The 20078-nt window shown below is 34.7% G+C and overlaps 1 protein-coding gene and 1 pseudogene across 1 annotated transcript in view; one reads left to right on the top strand and one right to left on the bottom strand.

The window, feature by feature from the left end:
- GBE1 (1,4-alpha-glucan branching enzyme 1) overlaps positions 1-20078 on the top strand; it is a 320203-nt gene that overhangs the window by 18945 nt on the left and 281180 nt on the right. The gene's annotated exons all lie outside the window — the stretch shown is intronic.
- Positions 10267-10374, bottom strand: LOC126026417 (uncharacterized; annotated as a pseudogene).

Here is a 20078-nt window from a genome sequence, read left to right as displayed (position 1 = left end):
GGTCAGCCTCAGGCAAAGTAAATATTCGACCTGCTGTGCTATCTCTCTAGTTCATAAAATGTTGGAAGTTTATTTTTTTTTGTTTGTTTTTACTTTTGGGTCACATCCAGTGGTGCTCAGTGTTTACTGCTTATGGTCCGCTTGAGGAACAATGTGGAATGTCAAGGATTGAACCTGGGTCTACCACATGCAAGCCAATTGTCCTACCAGCTCTGCTATTATATTGCTATGGTCCAGACTTAGTTTTCTTTTCTTTTTTTTTTCTTTTTCTTTTGTTTTTGTTTTTGGGCCACACCCAGTGATGCGCAGAGGTTACTTCTTGCTATGCACTCAGAAATCACTCCTGGCTTGGGGGACCATATGGGACCGTGGGGGATTGAACCGCAGTCTGTCCTAGTCTAGTGCAGGCAAGGCACATGCCTTACCCCTTGCGCCACCGCTTCGGCCCCTCAGACATGGTTTTCTTAATGGACTTTTAAATTTCCACCTGAATTATTAAAATTATCTACACAATTACATTATATTCATATCCAGTCAAGAAACTGTATTATATAGTCCCATCTGTTTATCTCTGCTTCCACTTGTTTGGAGAGTGCTGTTTCCTCCTTAAAGATGTTTTTAGACTTAATGTCATGGAGTGTTTTACCTACATGTTGTTCTATATAACTTATGGTTTGAGGTTTGATAACAAGGTCTTTAATCCATTTGGATTTTACCTTTGTACATGGTGTTAGCTGGGGGTCTAAGTTCAATTTTTTTGCATTAATTCCCAGAGACAAAAAGAAGAGGGCTGGAAGATCCAGATGACTACATGAAGCTCACCACAAAGAGTGATGAGTATTGTGAGAGAAATAACTACACTGAGAACTATCATAACAATGTGAATGATTGAGGGTAGTAGAAGCCTGTCTAGAACATAGGTGTGAGTGTGGTGGGGAGGAGTTAGATTTGGGACATTGGTGGTGGGAATGTTGCACTGGTGAAGGGGGGTGTTCTTTACAATGACTGTAATCATACAACTACAGTCATATTTGTAATCACGGTGTTTACATAAAGATAATTTAAAATAAAAGAAACTTATATTTACTGATTTAAAAATAAATAAAAGAGATTTTAGTTTTAAAGGGTAGCAATTTTTTTTTTCAGTGTGCCTTCTTAAAGGTGAATAAAGCAGATTTCCTTACTTGCCATTTTGATTTATCATGGTTTAGGCTAGATTTTAAGTTTTTAGACCATGCCCAGCAGTGCTTAGGGCTTACTCCTGACATTGCACTCAGGAATGACAGTACTCTAGAAATTGTCTATGGGATTCTGGGGACCAGCCACATAGGCATGTGAAAGGTATGGACCATAGAAGCTACATTATTCAGCATTATTGCAGCATTATTGCTGTCTCACTTAGTTTGAGGTTCTTAAGCATCTCTTAAGTGTTAATTTCTGGGTCTACTGAAGTGTCATTATTCTCCTTAACTTACATATCTTGAAGTGGAATCCCCCAACTCCTATATTTGGGAAGTTATGGATCTCAGACAAGACTTAGTTCTTACTCTTTGTTGATAAAAAGGAAGTTAGAGTGATCTTATCTGATATTTTTTCTTGGTCTCTCGATGGACATCAATTCACGACAAGAGAGCATGCTGATAAAAGCAGAAAGATTTAATAAAACACATTTGAGACATGGTGCAGGTTCTCTCCAGGGAAAATTGAATACCAGATTTTGGAGTATTTTTTGTTAACCTGGAGTAGGTGTTTTTTAAGGAGTGTTGAATTTTTTTTGTGAAAGAGAGACGAATATTCAGAACAGGTTGATATTAACTGTTGTGTGATTTAGGTAGTATTAGATTTGGTTATGTCTGTAAGACCTTCATGTTTCTATATGTTGCAAGTATCATTAGCACTTCATTATGCAGTGTGAATTAATGTGTATTTTGGGCTTATTGAAAAGAAAAGTAAAATTAGGATCAAGTTTCTGTTCTTTCCTTATGCATGCTTGTGTAATTGGCTTGCACTGGTTTTCCAAATCACTCACTTTATTAGGAAATTGATAATTCCAATTCTACTTGACTACAACAGTTTTTAAGGGCTTTTATTTTTTCTCTTCTGCACAAAAGATAGACCTTATTGTTTGTTATAACAGTTTTCTACACTGCTGTAGAAACTTCCTGACTGTGCTATACATCTGCTATACATTTGTGTATATCATGTCTCGATATGTGTATTTGTGTGAGAGTAAGAGGGATTTTTTTTTATGTCTTTTCCCAGTCAGAGTAAAATATTTACCACTCCTTGTATACAAAAATGGGAAAAATGGGGATTTTCCCTCTTTGTGGATAGTTATTGTAGTGTTAAAGAGGAGAATGGAAGATTAATTCTATTTTAGACTTCAGTTTGCATTTGAAATTTTATTGCTGTTCCTCTCAACTTCCATCTGTGTTGACATTTGGGAATTTTGTCACTGCTCTTTCTCAAGTGGAGTGGAAAAGCTTAAAAAAGAATTTACACTTTTAAACACTACCAAGCATTTATCACATCATGATTCACTCCAGTCTGAATACTTTTACTTTGACTTAAAAAAAATGTTGTTGAATTGTTTCTCATCTTTGTAATACTACTAATTATCTTACATTAACAACCATGCAGTCATTAACAGAAAGTTTATGTTTAAAATTACAGTGATAAATATTAAAATTTGTATAAAAGATAATTTTGAAAGAATGTAGTTTTCTTTTTATTAATGGCATTATGACTTATTTTATTTTAATTTTTATTTAAGATGCAGTTACAATCTAGGACATAGCCAGATGGGGTTTACTATTTAATATGCACTATTTTCTGGAAAAACTTTCTAAATCCTAATCCTCCCAGTCCATTTGTATTCCCTCACTTATTTATCTTTTTCACTCTTCTCTCTGTTCTTATTCTCACACTCAATGATTCAGAAAATTGAGAGGGAAGGGAAGGAGATAAAAGAATGAATGTGAGAAGGGGAAGAGAATGAGAGGAAAGAGAGAGAGAAAAAAAATCTTGTAGCCTGCCTCTTTGCTATACAAATTTAATGTTTATAGAAACTTTTTGCTAGAGTCTTTAGGGTTTTCTAAACATAGTATCATATCTTCTGAAAACAGTGAGAGCTTGACTTCTTCCTCTCCTATCTGAATGCCTGGATATCTTTTTCATGTCTAATTGCTTTGGCAAGAACTTCCTATGTTAAGTAGGAGTGGCAAGAGGGGTCAGCCTTGTTTTGTGCTAGTTTTTAAAAGAAAGGTTTCAGTTTTTCCCCCATTGACTGTAATATTTGCCATGGGCTTGAGATAAATGACCTTGTCTATATTTTGCAAAGTTCTTTCCATTCTCATCTTGTTGAGAGTTTTTATCATAAATGAGTGCTGGATCTTATCAAATTCTCTGAATATATTGATATGATCATATGTTTTTTTTTTCTTTTATTTATATGGTGTGTTACATTAATTGACTTGACTATGTTAAACTATCCTTGCATCTCTGGAATGAAAAAATACTCCATTACACTAATCATCTGGGAGATGCAAATCAAAACAACAATAAGGTATCATCTTCCACCACAGAGACTGGCACACATCACAAAGAACAAGAACAACTAGTGCTGACATGGACGTGGGGGAAAGGAAGCCACATTCACTGCTGATGGGAATGCCACTTAGTTCAGCCTTTTGGGAAAACAATGTGGATATTCCTCAGAAATCTGGAAATTGAGTTCCCTTATGATTTAGCAATATCACTGCTAGGAACATACCCTAGAAACACAAAAATACAATAAAGAAATGCCCTCTGCATTTCTATGTTCATTGTAGCACTATTAATAATGGCCAGAACCTGGAAATAATCTAAGTGCCAACAATAGATGAATGGCAAAAGAAACTGTGGTACATTTACACATTAGAATACTATGCTGCTTTTAGGAAAAATTAAGACATGAAATTTACCTATACATGGATGGACGTGGAAACTGTTGTGCTGAGTAAAATTAGCTAGAGAAAGAGGGATAGAGATAGAATACTCTCATTCATCTTCAAGATATAATAAAATTAAAGACAGGATGGCACTAATATCCAATGACAATAGAGTTGAATGCTGGGATGACCAGCTCATGATACTTATCACAAATAGCATGTCACAAAGGGAACTGAGTACAGTGCAGTTAGAGCACTAATCACAAAGACAACTACCATGACAATGATAGAGAGGCTTTGGGATTGGGGTGGGAGAGGGAAAGAGGGGACATTGGTGGCAGGAAGCTTACACTGCTAAAGCATGGTGTACATTTTATGAATGAAACAGAAGTATGAACATCTAGGGTCAAAGAGAGAGCACAGTGGTAGGGCATTTGCTTTGCAAGCAGCCGACTCTGAAAGGGCCCAGTTTGATTTTGGAGCCTGCCAGGGGCTATTTCTGAGTGCAAAGCTAGGAGTAGCCCAAGTGCCACTAGTTGTGGCCAACAAACCAATCAATCAATCAATCAATCAATTAATCAATAAAGTAAAAAAATCAAGTATGAACATCTTTGTAACCACAGAGTTTAAATAAAGAAAAAAATAACAGAAACAAAAAAAGAGCAGTGGTCTGGACCTCATTATTCGATTTTTTTCTTTTGAGGGCAGATTCAACAATGCTTAGGAGCTACTCTAAGCCTAGGGTCTGTTCTCAGGAATCACTCCTAACAGTTCTAATGGGATTATATGGGAGGTTGGGGATTTTACCCAGGTTGGCTTCATGCAAAGCAAGTTCCTTACCCACTGTTCTATAGCTCCAGCCCCAAGTTCAGCAACAGTTGATTGATTCTTGCTTGAGTCATTTTTAACTTCAATACAGAATAACATAACACCACAGATTGATGTCATAACAGTTTTTTTTCCTTATAGTTATGGAGGATGAAAAATACGATATTAAAGTATATGCAGGAAGATTAAATTTGTGGTTTGGTTCCTCATCCTTTGCAGATGTTTGTCTTTATATCCACTTTGAAAGGGAGGAGAGATAATGTGGAATTTATTGGAGGAAGATTCCTTATTAGGGCATTAACCCGATTTAAATTCCAGTCTTATTATTTTTACAATACAAATTTCAGGACACATTCTGTTCATATTTTTCTAGAACTCTTTTTAATTCCTAGAACTCTTAATTATTTTAGATGAATTTAATGTTCAGTAAATTTTGTGTGTTTTCTAAAATTTCTGGACTATATATTAGATGCCTGCTGTCACTTCCTAATGCAGCCCTGAGACTGACGATACTTTAATAGAGTAATAATTTTTTTCTTTCTGGCCACACCCTATTATATGCTTAGGGGTTACTCCTGGCTATGAGCTCAGAAACTGCTCTTGGCTTAGAGGACCCTATGGGATGCTGCGGATCAAACCACAGTCCGTCCTAGATTAGTGCATGCAAGGCAAATGCCCTGCCTCTTGCACCACTGCTCCAGCCCCAATAGTGTAATAATTTTTAATAATGAAGATCCTAGCTTGAAATTAGGCGGTGGCAGATTTTGAGTCCTCTAAGTTTAAGTACTGTACAAATCTCTCAATTTGTTACCTTTAAATTGGAATGACTATGCTGTCTCTTTCAAGATTTTGAGGAATCAAGGCAAAGGTGTTGTCATAGGCAGGGATAATTCATTCATTGGGTAGCATAAAAAGGAATTGTTAAGCTATTTATTTGCTAAGTTTAAATAATTTTAATGAAATTCTTTTGAGAAAAATAATAGTTTGTAAGCTTTGTGTAAGATATGAGAAGAAAAAAAGATTTTAAGAGCATTTATTGCATTTTAGATGTTCTTACAAGAAGTAACAAGAAATGCTTTGCTTTGCTAACTCTGGACTGAGCAGATAAAAATGGTTGTCATACCAACAATTAAGCAGTCATTTTAATAATGTTTTTGACAAGACTCAGAGCTATTTCTTTTCACCTAACTTCTTACCCAGTTTTCAGAAATCTTCAGTCAAGCTTATGAAGAATGAAAGGATGATACTAATTTATTCTATATTTCTGTGTTGTACCAGATATTTTATTTTTTATTTGAATCACATATGTGATGTGCTATGCATTTTATTATAGGGTTTCATTCATACAAAGTTTCAGCACCACACCCTTCACCAAAGTGTCCACATTCAGGTACATTTTTCCTTGGTAAACTTACCAAGTTTGTAAACCTTCCCCTTGGTAAACTTTGTTCTATGAACCATTTTGCAGATTTTATTGTATTTTACCATTTGTTATTCCTATCCTATATTTATTAATGTCCCACATATGAGAGAGGAGAGATCATTCTATTTTTGACTTCTTTTCCTGATTTCACTGAGCACAATATCTTCTAGTTCCATATCCGTATCAGCAAATTGCATAATTTATTTTTCGCAGCCAAGTAGTAATACATTTTGTATATGTACCATTGTTTATCCGATCATATATTTTAGATATCTGGTTGTCTTCAGATATTGGATAATAATAGGACAATCAATAGGACCACAAATAATTTTTTTTCATTTTTTAAATTTTTATTTTATTTATTTATTTATTTTTTTTAAATTTTTATTTTGACTGAAATGTTTTACAAATAGTTTTTTAAATGTTTTGGGGTATTTTGGGTAGATGCCAATGGACAGATTTGTTAGGTCATAAGAAAGTTTTTCCATCATTTTTTTATCCTACTGAATCTTACCATGTAATATTTCTTGCATTAATAGTCTACTTTTTGCCAACATCATTGTTTCAGTTTGAAACTGGCCTTGCTATTTCTAGTCCCTTCCATCCATTTCTTCCACTTTTAGGAATTGATTTTTTTCATAAAATGTGTTTATAGAAGCTACACTGCCTTACATTTTAAATATTATCTCTTTGGTTGAATGATAAGTATATATGTTTTAAAGTGTTCAGAGCCAATTATACTCTCCAAGTAATTGATTATGGTGACTTAGATTGAGTGATGATTGTGAATAGAAAAATTCATACTGATTTGAGACATTATCATGTATATCACCTTATAAGTTACTACTTATAATTTTTATGGAGACAGGGATACTGTTGTTTCCAACATGTTATATTTGCTTCTCAATTCCTTCAGGCTGATAACTGAATCATGTCCTAGCTTTACATAAAAATGATTGGCATATAGAGAGTAAGCTAATTAGTGTCAGTTGCATCCTGAAACTTTTATATTGGATTGACTTCTAAAAAAAGTAGGATGAATTTACTGATATGAATAAAGTTTATTCAGAATGAATAGATTTATTCATGTTGTTGTTTTAAGACAGTATATTTATGTTCTGCTTTAATATCTGAAAATAGATCCAATTGATTAATTAACTAAACTGTAGCTAATATTAATGAGACTGAAATCTTGATTATCTCTAGGTTATGAAGAAAGGAGACATGGAGAGATTAGATGGGTACAGCAGGTGCCATGTACAGCCTTCTCATCCACATATCAGTCTGCTCATTCTGAGCTGCGGAGATGCACTTTTGTTTCTTGCACAACACCAGGCTATGCTCAGAGGATTTCTCCTGGCTCTACACTCAGGGATCACTCTTGACAGGCTCTGGAGACCTGAGAATAGAATTTTGGTCAGCCATATGCAAAACAAATATCTTGTCCACTGTACTATTACTCTTGCTCCTTAAAAAGCACATGTTGATTAAGAATTAAGTCGTATATTGATGAGGGGAGTGAAACTATGTGCTGACTGCAGTCTGAGGAATCTCAGTGGGATTTTTTGTGATTTTTGTGAACTTGAGTTACTGATTTCCTTGGGGATTCTGGGATTCTGGAGTGATAGCGAAAGGCTTTGGAAGTGCTTAAGTTTCCATTGATAAAGTAGCAGTAAAAAGCCATTATAGGTTTCAGTTGTGAGGAGTGAGTCAGTATGTTTGAAATGCAGTATTCTATGGTGTGGCTAATGCTAATAGTGTACTTTTAAGGGAGAATATAACACTGTGGCAAATTACTAAATTTTTACTTGTATATATGACTGAAGAAAGTGTAGATATGTTGAGTTGAAATTTGACTGTGTTATTAAGGTAGGAGAACAACTGCTGATTAAAAAGAAGTGTCTGATTTCCCCCGAGAAAGGACATAAACCACTACCACAGGTATATACTTTAAATCCTTCAAGTCTTTTCCAAAGGGACCTTCTTTTACCTGGAGAAAGACTGTCAACAATTAGTAAAAACAGGTTCTGAATTAGTTCTGGGCATATAAATGCCAGAAAGGCATATCAGATGTCACTGTAGGCATCCAGTGATTTGTCAGACTAATCTTGTTACTTTTCAATTTTATGAATGCACAGTTGCTAGAGGTAATGGGAGTTTTAACCCTGAGACTATTGAAGAAGGAGCAGGTGTAAGCCACTGCTTATTATTAACAAAAGAAAAATAAAACATAAGTGTACTACATCATTAAAGTCCTTGAAAATGTCGCCCTGCCTTGCAAGCAGCCGATCCAGGACCAAAGGTGGTTGGTTCGAATCCCGGTGTCCCATATGGTCCTCCGTGCCTTCCAGGAGCAGACAGCCAGGAGTAACCCCTGAGCACCGCCGGGTGTGGCCCAAAAACCAAAAACCAAAAACAAACAAAAAAAAAAGTTGTGAGTGGGCCTTCTTTAAAGAATTGTATGCTGCAACAGTAGATTTGGTGACATTCTCTTTTGATTGTCTGATTTCATGGATCTTGGAGAACAACTATGAACTAAAGTAAATCTAAACTGAGTGACTGTATTTTGTTTTTAAAGGGTCTGTCTCGTATCTGGTATGCCATGATTTTTTTTCACTGTTCCAAGTAATAAAGAAGTCAGATGTAGGTGGCCTGCAGCTTGTAGGGAAAGAGGAACACTTTCACATTTGTTGGTCAGAGAAATGCCAATTTCTTATATTTTCTTCTCCTTCTCTTCCACATCCTTCTCCTCTTCCTCCTCCTCTGCTTCTTCCTCTCTTCATCCTCCTCTTCTTCCTCCTCTTTTCCTCCACTTCCCCCTCTTCTTCCTGCTCCTCCTTCCTCTTCTCTTCATTTTCTCCTCCTTCCCTCCTCCTCCTCTTCCTCTTCTTTCTTCTTCTCTTCTTCCTTCTCTTCTGTCTCCTCCCCCTCCTCCTTCTTCTTGTCTTTCTCCTTTCCCTTTTCCTCTGCCTTCTCTTTCTCCTCCTCCTCTTCTTGGTCCTCCTGATTCTCCTCCTCTACCCCCTCCTCCTCCTCTTCCTTCTTCCTTGCTTGTTTTTGATGTCTTATCTGGCACTGCCCAAGTTTTACTCCTGACTATACATTCATTGATTATGCTAGGATGGGTCTGGGGAGGAGTCATATGACTTGTCAGGTACTGAACTGACACTCTCTTCTCTTCAGTAACATGGAAGAAAGCTGTCATGGGTGTTCTCTCTTTATCTTTCTGGCACAGTAATGTGGATTGTTTATCTCTCTTTTAAAGTACTCCATCCTTTGATTGCTAAGTTTTGTATGAACTTGATTAAGCCACAAATACATGGTTGCCCACATATTTGACTCAGTAGTCTTCTAGTATTTTGGAGTGAGGTTAGCATTTGAATTGGTAATTGAGTAAAGAAGATTGCCATTGTCAGTGTTAGCAGGCCAATTTTAATCCATTGAACACATGAAGAGCAGAAAGGCATGGAGTAAGGAAGACTAAATTCTCATTTTTCCACTTTAACTGTCTTCGAGACAAACATTGGTGTTCTTCTCCTTTTATATTTGGAATGGCGCTAAAATTTACACCAGCAATTAGTTATAATACAATTGGTAGGAAATTTGTCTAGTATGTGACTTACTTGGATTCTGTCATTGGCACATTTTATTTTACCCAGACCATCACCAGGAATACTCCATGAGCACATGAAGAAGTGGGTATATATTTTAATATATGTATGTACATATATATGTAGTCTCCTTGAACTGGAGCTAAAACCATTGGCACTTCTGTCTCTACAGTTTCTTTTTTTAAGTAACCATAACTACTTGAGACAGTAATTTATTATGGTATAGATTCCTATATTGGTTCCGTAATTCTGGAATATGCAGATTAATTTAGGCTAATGTAAAATTTAATCATCTGACTAGTTGAGATATATCATCTTGGGTTGTCATGTTTTAAATATGATGAAGAGTATTCTAAATGACATAGTATGATCACATATTCTCATTAATGGATGATAAACTCTGTGTTTTAAGCTGATAATCCTGTAAAATGTACCAGAGTATAACATTCAAGTATTGGTTTATCACTTTTTTTTCCCATGTCCCCTCATTCACAATACAGACCAGGCATAGGACCTGGGCTGAGGTGTATATGGGGTGCATTTACTGTACCTCCTCTTTCTATACAGTCAGTGTAAAGGGTTTATCACTTCTAAATCAATAACTTACTTCTTTTCTCAGATGACTGATGTTTAAATAAAGGAAGAAAAAGAACTGCACACAAATTTGAGAAGTGGGAACATATCTTTTTTTTTTTTTTTTGGCTCACACTTGGAGGCATTCAGGAATTACTCCTGGCTCTATGCTCAGAAATTGCCCCTGGCAGTAGGGGACCATATGGGATGCCGGGATTCGAACCACTGTCCTTCTGTATGCAAGGCAAATGCCTTACCACTGTGCTATCTCTCTGGCCCCATGAGAACATATCTTAATAAAACATATATACTATCAGGCCTCTGAAATACAAATTTATGTAGCTTCTTTATATGATTTCCTTATCTTTTAATTGATAATTAAAAATGCCAATGAGAAGTAAATTTATGGTATTTACTTTGTTTATTTTACATGCACACATTCATGTAAAATGTATTGTATTCTAGAGTTTAATGCATTTTTTGTAAAAAAAAAATAAGAAAACATTTTAAAAATACTCAAGTTAAATCAGTTTCTATCCTGATTTTATGATTTACTATTTCTAATACTTTTATAACAAGCGAAATGATCTTTATTTTTAGAAAAATAAAGATTTGAAAAATACTTTTGGGCAAAGATAAAAACTTCAACTCTCTGCCTAAAGCAGTAGTATAGCAATTTAGTGAGCTTGCCTTGGTTTTGCTTTTCCTACTAATATTTGTAGAATAATGTAAGTAATAATTAGTATTTATTTGAAGTCCATGTTAAGTTTTTATACTTATGGGTCTGTCAGGTTGACCTGGACCACTTTATACGCATTGGAGCATGAACCATTTAGTTTTAATAGTCATTTACTATTGCAGATGACTCTTACTTGGATTTCCATATTTATTGTTTGCAAAGTTTTGTGCTTAAATGTCATAGGTGGTAGAAATAATTCATAAGGAGTTCATCTTTACTAGCACCTAATGTTAAGTCAAGATTTGCATTTTCAGCAAAGGCATTTGGTCAGCAGAGTATGTTTTGTGTTTCCTTTGATGTGTCCCACTTTTTATCAATATTATTTTCATTTCTGTTTGACTATTGACACTTAATTTTTATAATTTTTAATTTTTACAATTAGAATATTTTAGTCATGTGATTTGCAATAATGTTAATGATAGCAAACCATGTATATTATGTTCTGATACCTCACTGTCCATCAGTATTCACATTCCTTCATCACTGTTTTATCATTACCCCACCTCACTGAACTTCAATGCCCTTGCTCCATATTAAACTCAGTTCTGGCAGACCACTTGCCAGGTTTGTTTGTCTTTGTCCATTTTTTAATATCCTGTTATGTTTCTTTTATTCCATATATGAGACAACATTCTGTCCCACTTCTTTCTTCACTCAGTACAATATTCTCCAAACTAACCCCTTAGTGCCAAATTACATGTTTTTATTCTTATTTTTAAAAGCCTCATAGTATTGCCTGTCTTTAATCCAGCCTTTTGTTCTCAGACTACTGTTTCCATATTATGGCTTATGTTGAATAACCAAGTGTTGCACCTATGTTGCTGCAGTGCACAATTTAGAGGTCACTTTTTCCTTTATGTCCCATATTACATTTAAGAGATGTTTCTATTTATATTACATTTCAATAGGATTAAAGGTGTCAATTCTAGACTAGATTGGTAATTCACTGTTTGCCAGATTTACCGTTTTTACTTTCTTTTCTTTTTGTAACTGCTCTTTTCTGATTTTCAAAAAAAATTGGGTGTATTTTATTCTATTATTTCCACAACCTAAGTTGAAATAGGCTATGGATAGGGGAATAAGAAATAATTTTAATATAATTAGAAAAAAATCAGTTCCTTTTTACATTATATAGTTCATTTTTACTTCAAACAATAGAATTTCAACTTCATAATCAGTCATATAAAATATAGTTTTTTATAGAGTTTAAATTACTTTAAATACATTTAGCTATCTTTTGGATGTTTATTTTTGTCTCCATAATATATATGAGACAGATCCATTCTTAGAAGTTTTATTTTTAAGAGTTAACATATTTTTTTTTATCTCTGTCAGTATTATAACTTTTGTGTCAATGCAAAGTTTTATAATTTTTATAAGTTAATAGCTACACTATATATAAATAAAAATTTACTGTGGCAATTAGAAACTTAATTGATAATTTTATATGTTACCGAATGTGACTCTAAATATTCATCAGATAAACATCTTTAAAAAGCAATCTTTACTTTGACAATTCTCGGTAGGTGTTAGTTGAAGTTAAATAAAAAAAAGTCTGCATTTAAGAATGTTATTTTGGAGGCCATGAGGACAGGCTGGAATTATGGGAAACCAAATGTCACTTCAATTTATTCAGTATGAATTTATCTTCAAGAAGCTTAAAATACACTGCATACTTTCTTCCCCTATTTTTGCTGGGAATCTTATGTTATATTGACATTCATATTATCTTTGGTACTGTAGTTTAAAAATGGCTGTTCAGTTTCTTATCAAATGAGAATTTGCATGGAAAGTATTTGGCTTTATATTATTGCAATGATTGCCAATGGCAGATGATTAAAAGTGACATTTTTGTACATATTTAAATATAGAAACTTCACATGTCTGGGTTAAAAGCACTTTATAAAATGTAGCTTAATTTTCAGGCAAACCCTTGGTCAATTTCCATCTATTGGCTTAACATTCCTTTGACACTCACCACATAATCATTTTCTCTTTCATACACATGATATAAAGTCAGCTGTGAATTTATTTGTTCTCAACCATGTCATACCTATTGCAAAAAGGAAAAATAATATGTGACATTTGAAAGCTTCCTACTTGAAGGTCATTTAGGCCCTGAAGAAAATGATTACACTTTCATGTTTTATGATAAATATTAAGTATGCTGCCCATTGAACTGATTCAGTTTGTTAATCTGGTTGATTTGAGTATCTCCTTAGCAAAGACAGCACAGAGAGGATGAAGCTGATGCTCTCTTCCCTCTCTTGCCATTCCTTTTGGAAATCCCAAGTATAGCTTCTGTGTTTCTGAGCTGGGTGACATAACAGTGTTGGTTGATAGGAGCACCATCACTTCTGGAGAATACGGCCAGGACATTCGTGATAATGCTTCTGTTGCTACTGGCTTGAAACACAACTCATGTAAGGCCCCAATGTTGCTTAGCAACTTCTATATATAACCCCTGGAGTGATCTCTGGCTTTTCCTGTCCTTAAACAAGCATCTCTTTGTTCTTAAAGAAAAAGCAACGTCCTATTTTAAAGAACGAACATTTTTTATATATATTCTCAGTGCTGTTGTGTCTCAGGAGAGTTCTGGTATCACGTTAATAAAACAAATCTTGAATGAACATATGTATTGATAGATCCTTTTGCCTTGATAGAGAAGAAATAATTAGCTACTCATGAAAGCTTTGTGTTTGTATTTCACTAGAATTAGAACGATGTTTGTTTTCTGGGCTACAGGAGTTGTTCTGATCAAGGTATTTTTCCATCAGTGCTCAGTAATCAATCTAGACCACTTGCATGCAAAGCATATGCTCTTAGGTCTTTGAGTCATCTCTTTCTTATTGTATTCTTTATAAGGGGGGGAGATATCTTCTTAATTATAAGTTTAAGTAATTTAATAAAAAATGTGCTCATCTGATTTGTATAGTGGTTCTATTTTTTTTTTTTTTTTTGGTTTTTGGGCCACACCCGTTTGACGCTCAGGGGTTACTCCTGGCTATGTGCTCAGAAATCGCCCCTGGCTTGGGCGAACCATATGGGACGCCGGGGGATCGAACCGCTGTCCGTTCCTTGGCTAGCTCTTGTAAGGCAGGCACCTTACCTCCAGCGCCACCGCCCGGCCCCAATATAGTGGTTCTAAAAGATGCTGCTGATGGTGTTATTTGTGGGTCTTACCTGAGTCACATTTTTACAACTGGAATGCAGAGATGCAGATAAGACAACATGTATAGAAACATAACTTTAACAATTTTTTGTTGTTGTTATTTGGTCACATTTGACTGTTATCTGGTCTTACTCCTGACTCTGGGCTCAGAGTTCACTTTTTTTTTTTGGTGGGGGGGATGTTGGGCCATACTCTGTGACGCTCAGTGGTTACTTCTGGCTATGTGCTCAGAAATCACTCCTGGCCTGGCGGACTATATGGGTTGCTGGTGGATCGAATTGCGACTGCGGGTCCTTCCTAGGTTAACTATGTGGAAAGCAAATGCCCTATAGCTGCACCACCACTGTGGTCCGTCAGGGTTCACTCTTAAGAGCCAAGCCTGGGAGACAACATGGGGTGCTGGAAATCAAACCCAAGTCTATAGTGTGCAGGAATAAGCCCTACTTGTACTCTCTCTAGAGTAGAGGTCTCAAACTCAATTTACCTGGGGACCGCAGGAGGCAAAGTCAGGGTGAGGCAGGGTCGCATAAGGGATTTCGCTTGCCCAATATTCGCAATAAAGAATCGCATTAGTAAGAAAAAAAATCGCAAAAAGTCGCATTAAACATTTGACGGAACTGCTCGGGGTATGCGAATGTTTAATGTGATTTTTTTTCTTACTAATGCGATTTTTATTGCGATTATTCGGTAAGCGAATAATCGCGAATATTGCGATATTTGAAGGCCAGCCGCGGGCCACAAAATGTTGTACGGAGGGCTGCAAATGGCCCTCGGGCTGCGAGTTTCAGACCCCTGTTCTACAGCCATAAAAACCCCCTCTTTTTTTAGAATGTGCATGCTACTCACATATCTATGATTTGCGTTAGTGTTTGGATTGGTAGAGTTTAAACAGGAATGCTTTTTTTACTTTATTTCCAATTCTTTTTGTTTGTTGGGCCACACACAGCAGCACTCAGGGGTTATTCCTGGCTCTGAATTCAGAAATTGCTCCTGGCAGGCTCAGGGGACCAGATGGGATGCTGGGGATCGAATCCAGGTCTGTCCTGGTTGGCTGCAGGCAAGGCAAAAACACCTTACCTCTGTACTATCACTCCAGCCCTTGTTTTCAAATTTTTAATTATATTTTAGCATTATTTTTATTGACGAATGTTTTTTTTTTTTCCAATGGAAGATGCTACTGTTTATGTATACAGATGAAATCTTCACGTATCTCTTTGCTAATCTAAGATATTATGACACAAAGAAATTTTGGAACCGTATGGAGCTGTGGAAACTGGTTATTGAAATTGGAACACTTATTTTCAAGTCAGTAGAAGTTTTTAATTTTTTATTTCCCCCATGAATAGTAGAAAAATACTTCTCTACCCAGAAAACTCTTTTTTTTTTAATTGACTAGAAATATCCTAGAGAGTGGGAGATTTTTTTTAAAGGTTTTAATTTTAAATTACATCATGATACCACAAAACTGTTTGAAACAATTAGTGAACAGCATTATAATTTGCTTATTATCATACTTGGAAGCATTTTTATTTTTTAAATTTAGAGTTTAATAAAAAATGCTGGCAGGTACTATTTTTTTGTGAATTCGGCTACATTGTATAAAACATTATATATATATATATATATTTATATCTATGTATTTCCTATAGGATGAATTTTTCTTAGCATTTAGACTTCTCACAATTATATTTATGCTCACTGAACCAGGACAGGAACTGAGAATGGAGTCTTGTGGAGAAAAATGTCAAACATACTTTTCTTAGCAGTTGTTGAGCTGCCCAGGTCTTGATGGGGTACAATTATTGTTTAGGTGTTCATTCCACAAGCAAGTTAAAAGGAGGGCATTCGAAACCGAGCGTTTTCCAGGAATAAGAACTAAAACAAAGAAAGCAAAACAAGAAAACATACAACGGAAGCCCAGACTCTGATTTCAGAGTTGATTTGTGAGACTGAATGACTAATGCTTTTTATAGTGTCGCACACTGGTGATAAGCAGGAGGCAGGGCCCATAGAAGAGCTGCAGATCCATAATTACATGGCTGCCTCTGTCTTCTCTGGGAGTTTTTAAATAGAAATAATGTGACTCGTGAGGGTGCAGAGCTGGACTTTTGTGCTCTCCTGGTAACCTGTCTTAGAAGAGAATGAGTATGCCATGCTTCAGTGCTTCTGCTTCTAGTATTTATTGTTTGTAAGCGTGGTTTTGAGAATGTTACTGGAAGTAGGAAGAAAAATGGGAAATAGGTGTTGAAACAAACAATAGTAAAATTGATTTATCACCGGGTCTCTCTGTGCAAAGACAGTCAGGTAATTTAAGATATATTGCACTGTGTTTAATGAACAGATAGAAGGATGTTTTTATTCCAGAGGCCAATAAGTGGTATCTTTTATTTAAATATCTTGCTTGATTTTTTTAAAAATACTTTTTTTTTCATATGAACGGTATGTGAAAATTTCTGCTGTGCCGTGGGATTGACATTTTAGAACATGTAAGAAATATTGGAAATATTGTGCTAGGTTATATCCTTAAGCAACTGATGTCAACAGCAAATAATGCTGTCTGTCTTACTAAACTGGAATTTAATCTTAAATGCAAGCACCTATTTTTGTTCTTTTTACTTTATTTTAAGGAATATTTTATTTAGGAGTTCCTATTGTTAAATGGTAGCTGATTTGGTATTGAAAATACAAATAGTACATTATATATACATCTATGTATGAATCATTAAATATTGCATTATATATTTATATAACTGATCATTCTATAGTGCATATATATTTTTGAATGCATTAATAAATGTATTAAGGAGAATAGAGGAAATAAATATAGCAGAAAAAATAAATTTAAGGTGAGATCTTATACTTCTCATTTATAGCATGATCGTGGTAGTGGATCATATTAATGGCAAGAGAGTTACGTTTGTAGAGTGAAATGAATAATATAAATAATTAGATATATCCATTATTTGGTTCTCTTCACTGCTCTTTCCTTATATACCTTTTCAAATATTCTTTTAAACTTTTCTTAAAATAGATAATTGATTTAAATATGTTCTACCTAATATTCTCAAATTATTTTTAAAGTACATCTAAAATTTTACATCTAAAATTATTATAATAGATGTTTGTAATTTACTTCATATCCTGTTTTTTATGTTAAAAATAGGAAATATAGTAGAAATTAAATGCATTAAATTATTTATGACTTTATTGTTCTGACCTTACATATAACATTTTGAGATATAAGGTTTGGGATAACTTTCTATATACTAAAATACATTTTATTAATTAAATTTTTGCCACTTTATCCTTTTTCAATTAAGTGTAGTAGAAACATTTTTTAATATCTTTTTTTCTTTATTTAAACATCTTGATTACAAATATGATTGTGATTAGGTTTCAGTCATGTAAAGAACACCCCCCTTCACCAGTGCAACATTCCTGCCACCAATGTCCCAAATCTCCCTCCATCCCACCCCACCCCCACCTGTACTCTAGACAGGCTTTCCAGTTCCCTCACTCATTCACATGATTATGGTAGTTTTCAGTGTAGTTATTTCTATTACTGCACTCACCACTCCTTGTGGTGAGCTTCATGAAGTGAGCTAGAAGTTCCAGCCCTCCTGTCATTGTCTTTAAGGATTGTTGCAAAAATGACTTTTATTTTTCTTAAAACCCATAGATGAGTGAGACTATTCTGCATCTCCCTCTCCCTCTGACTTATTTCACTTAGCATGATAGACTCCATGTACATCCATGTATAGGAAAATTTCATGACTTCATCTCTTCTGATGGCTGCGTAATATTCCATTGTGTATATGTACCACAGTTGGTGTAGTAATAACATTTTTTATATTGGCAAATGTTTGTTGTTTCAGTACTTCCTTATGTTCATCTGTGCCTTTTTGATACATGCTTAATAAAATCATCAGGTATGATAAATATACATGGGAAAATCAAGAACTATTCAGAACTATTAACCCTCAACATGAATTGTGTCTGCATAAACAGTGCAAGTAATAGATCAACCATTATTATAAGTCATTATTGTGATGACTATTTTGAAGTTATCCTTCCAATAGAATTAGAAGAAATTATTTAAAATTTTATTTCTGCCAGTAACTTGCTGAATGATCTCTGTCACGTTACTTACCCACTCTGGTATTCTGTACATATCACTAATAACTAGGAACTCTCAGCATATGAAATTGAAGTATTAAATAAGATATTGTTTTTGACACACTCAGCACAATTTTAGGTACATAATGATTACTCAGCAGTAAGTAGTAGTTATGAAATTACCTTAAATTGTAAAGATGTTTTCTACTTACAAAGTCCAATGGGGAAAACAAACTGAGGGGATAAGGATATGTTTATTATTTCTTAATGTATATGGTTCTATTAACAATGTAAAATAAGTGAAATATGGTCCTCAAAACCTTGTGGAAGAAATGCCACATTATAACACCACGTGATTATACTTATATTATTGCGGAAAGTTCTGTGTCCAATTAGTCTGAGGACAAGTTTTCTTTTTAGCCTTGAGGACTCTATATAGTTTTATTAGTTTTTATCATGCATAGGCCACAGCATTTACCGTTATTACTATTATGTGATCTAGTCTAGAATTTTCAGTATAGAAAATTGGAAATCTGCTCCTTAAGCAATATGAGTCCTAGATGAATTTTATTTGTTTATTTTACTGACCTACATAGGTTACTAAGTTGAGTTCTAGAATGACACTAATAAAAAATAGATTATATTGTACTTAAATGAAATTTTACTTTGGATATTTCATTAGATCTGTTTACAAAATGATCTAAGTTTAAGAGTTCAGTTTGGTACAGTGTTTTTTGATAATCTAATGATATTCATTGTTGGATTACTTATTCTATCCTAATCAATAATTGTACTCCACCCTAGGGTGTGAACTGGTGATACTATATTGGATTATTTCTTACTTGGCATTCTGCTCCACTCTAGGGTGATACCTGATTCTTGTCAATAAAAGCAGGGGTCTGAGGAAGGCTGGGGCTCATTCTTCGGTCTTCTGCCACTGAGCTGCACTCCATCTTAGGAGCAGAAAGCTTTTGTGGTTGGAATTCCCTGCTTGAGCACTGGATTTCGTGAACCTGTTCTTATACCTTTTCACTGTGTGAATTATTTTCTTTGGATCTCTACAACTGGAACTATTCCCCCTGACCTAATCAGAAAAGGGAATGGGAACTGCCTTTCCTGTCTGGGAGCTGGGTGGGAATCAAACCTTAACCAATTCATAAATATTATTTTGTATCTCTTCTTTTATAAACAAAGTACCATACAGTTCAGTAACATTTAAATATTTCTCTCTCAATAGTATAAATATTTAAAGAATAAAATATATACTTAGGAGGCAAATAAGCAGGACGTGTGCAAAATACAGCAGCTCTACTATATGTCAGATTATACCTGCATTTTTGGACTTCTGTTTCTTCAGCCTGTGTAGTCATTGGCTATAAAAGGAGCTACTGCATAGAATGATTTATTCAATATGTATATTCCATATTTTATCTAGAAGTATATATGCTGTATGTTAATATCTTTATGTATAAACAGATGGTTATATGGATATAGCTATGGAAGTTGGATTTTTATAACTTGAAAGATGTCTTGCCAATACATTGAAAATCACTATGAGAGTTCTTTGATCTTTTGGTTTTATAGCTGACAGAATTTTGAAACCTTTGTCTCCCTCAGTAAAGGCAAAGAACTGTCAGAGTGTTTGATAGACCTTTGATATTTCACAGCTATTTAGTCCAAAAAAGTA

Source organism: Suncus etruscus, chromosome 13 (assembly GCF_024139225.1).
Source record: "Suncus etruscus isolate mSunEtr1 chromosome 13, mSunEtr1.pri.cur, whole genome shotgun sequence".
NCBI lineage: Eukaryota > Metazoa > Chordata > Mammalia > Eulipotyphla > Soricidae > Suncus > Suncus etruscus.
The sequence above is the reverse complement of the archived record's forward strand: the minus strand, read 5'-3'. Positions and strand labels throughout refer to the sequence as shown.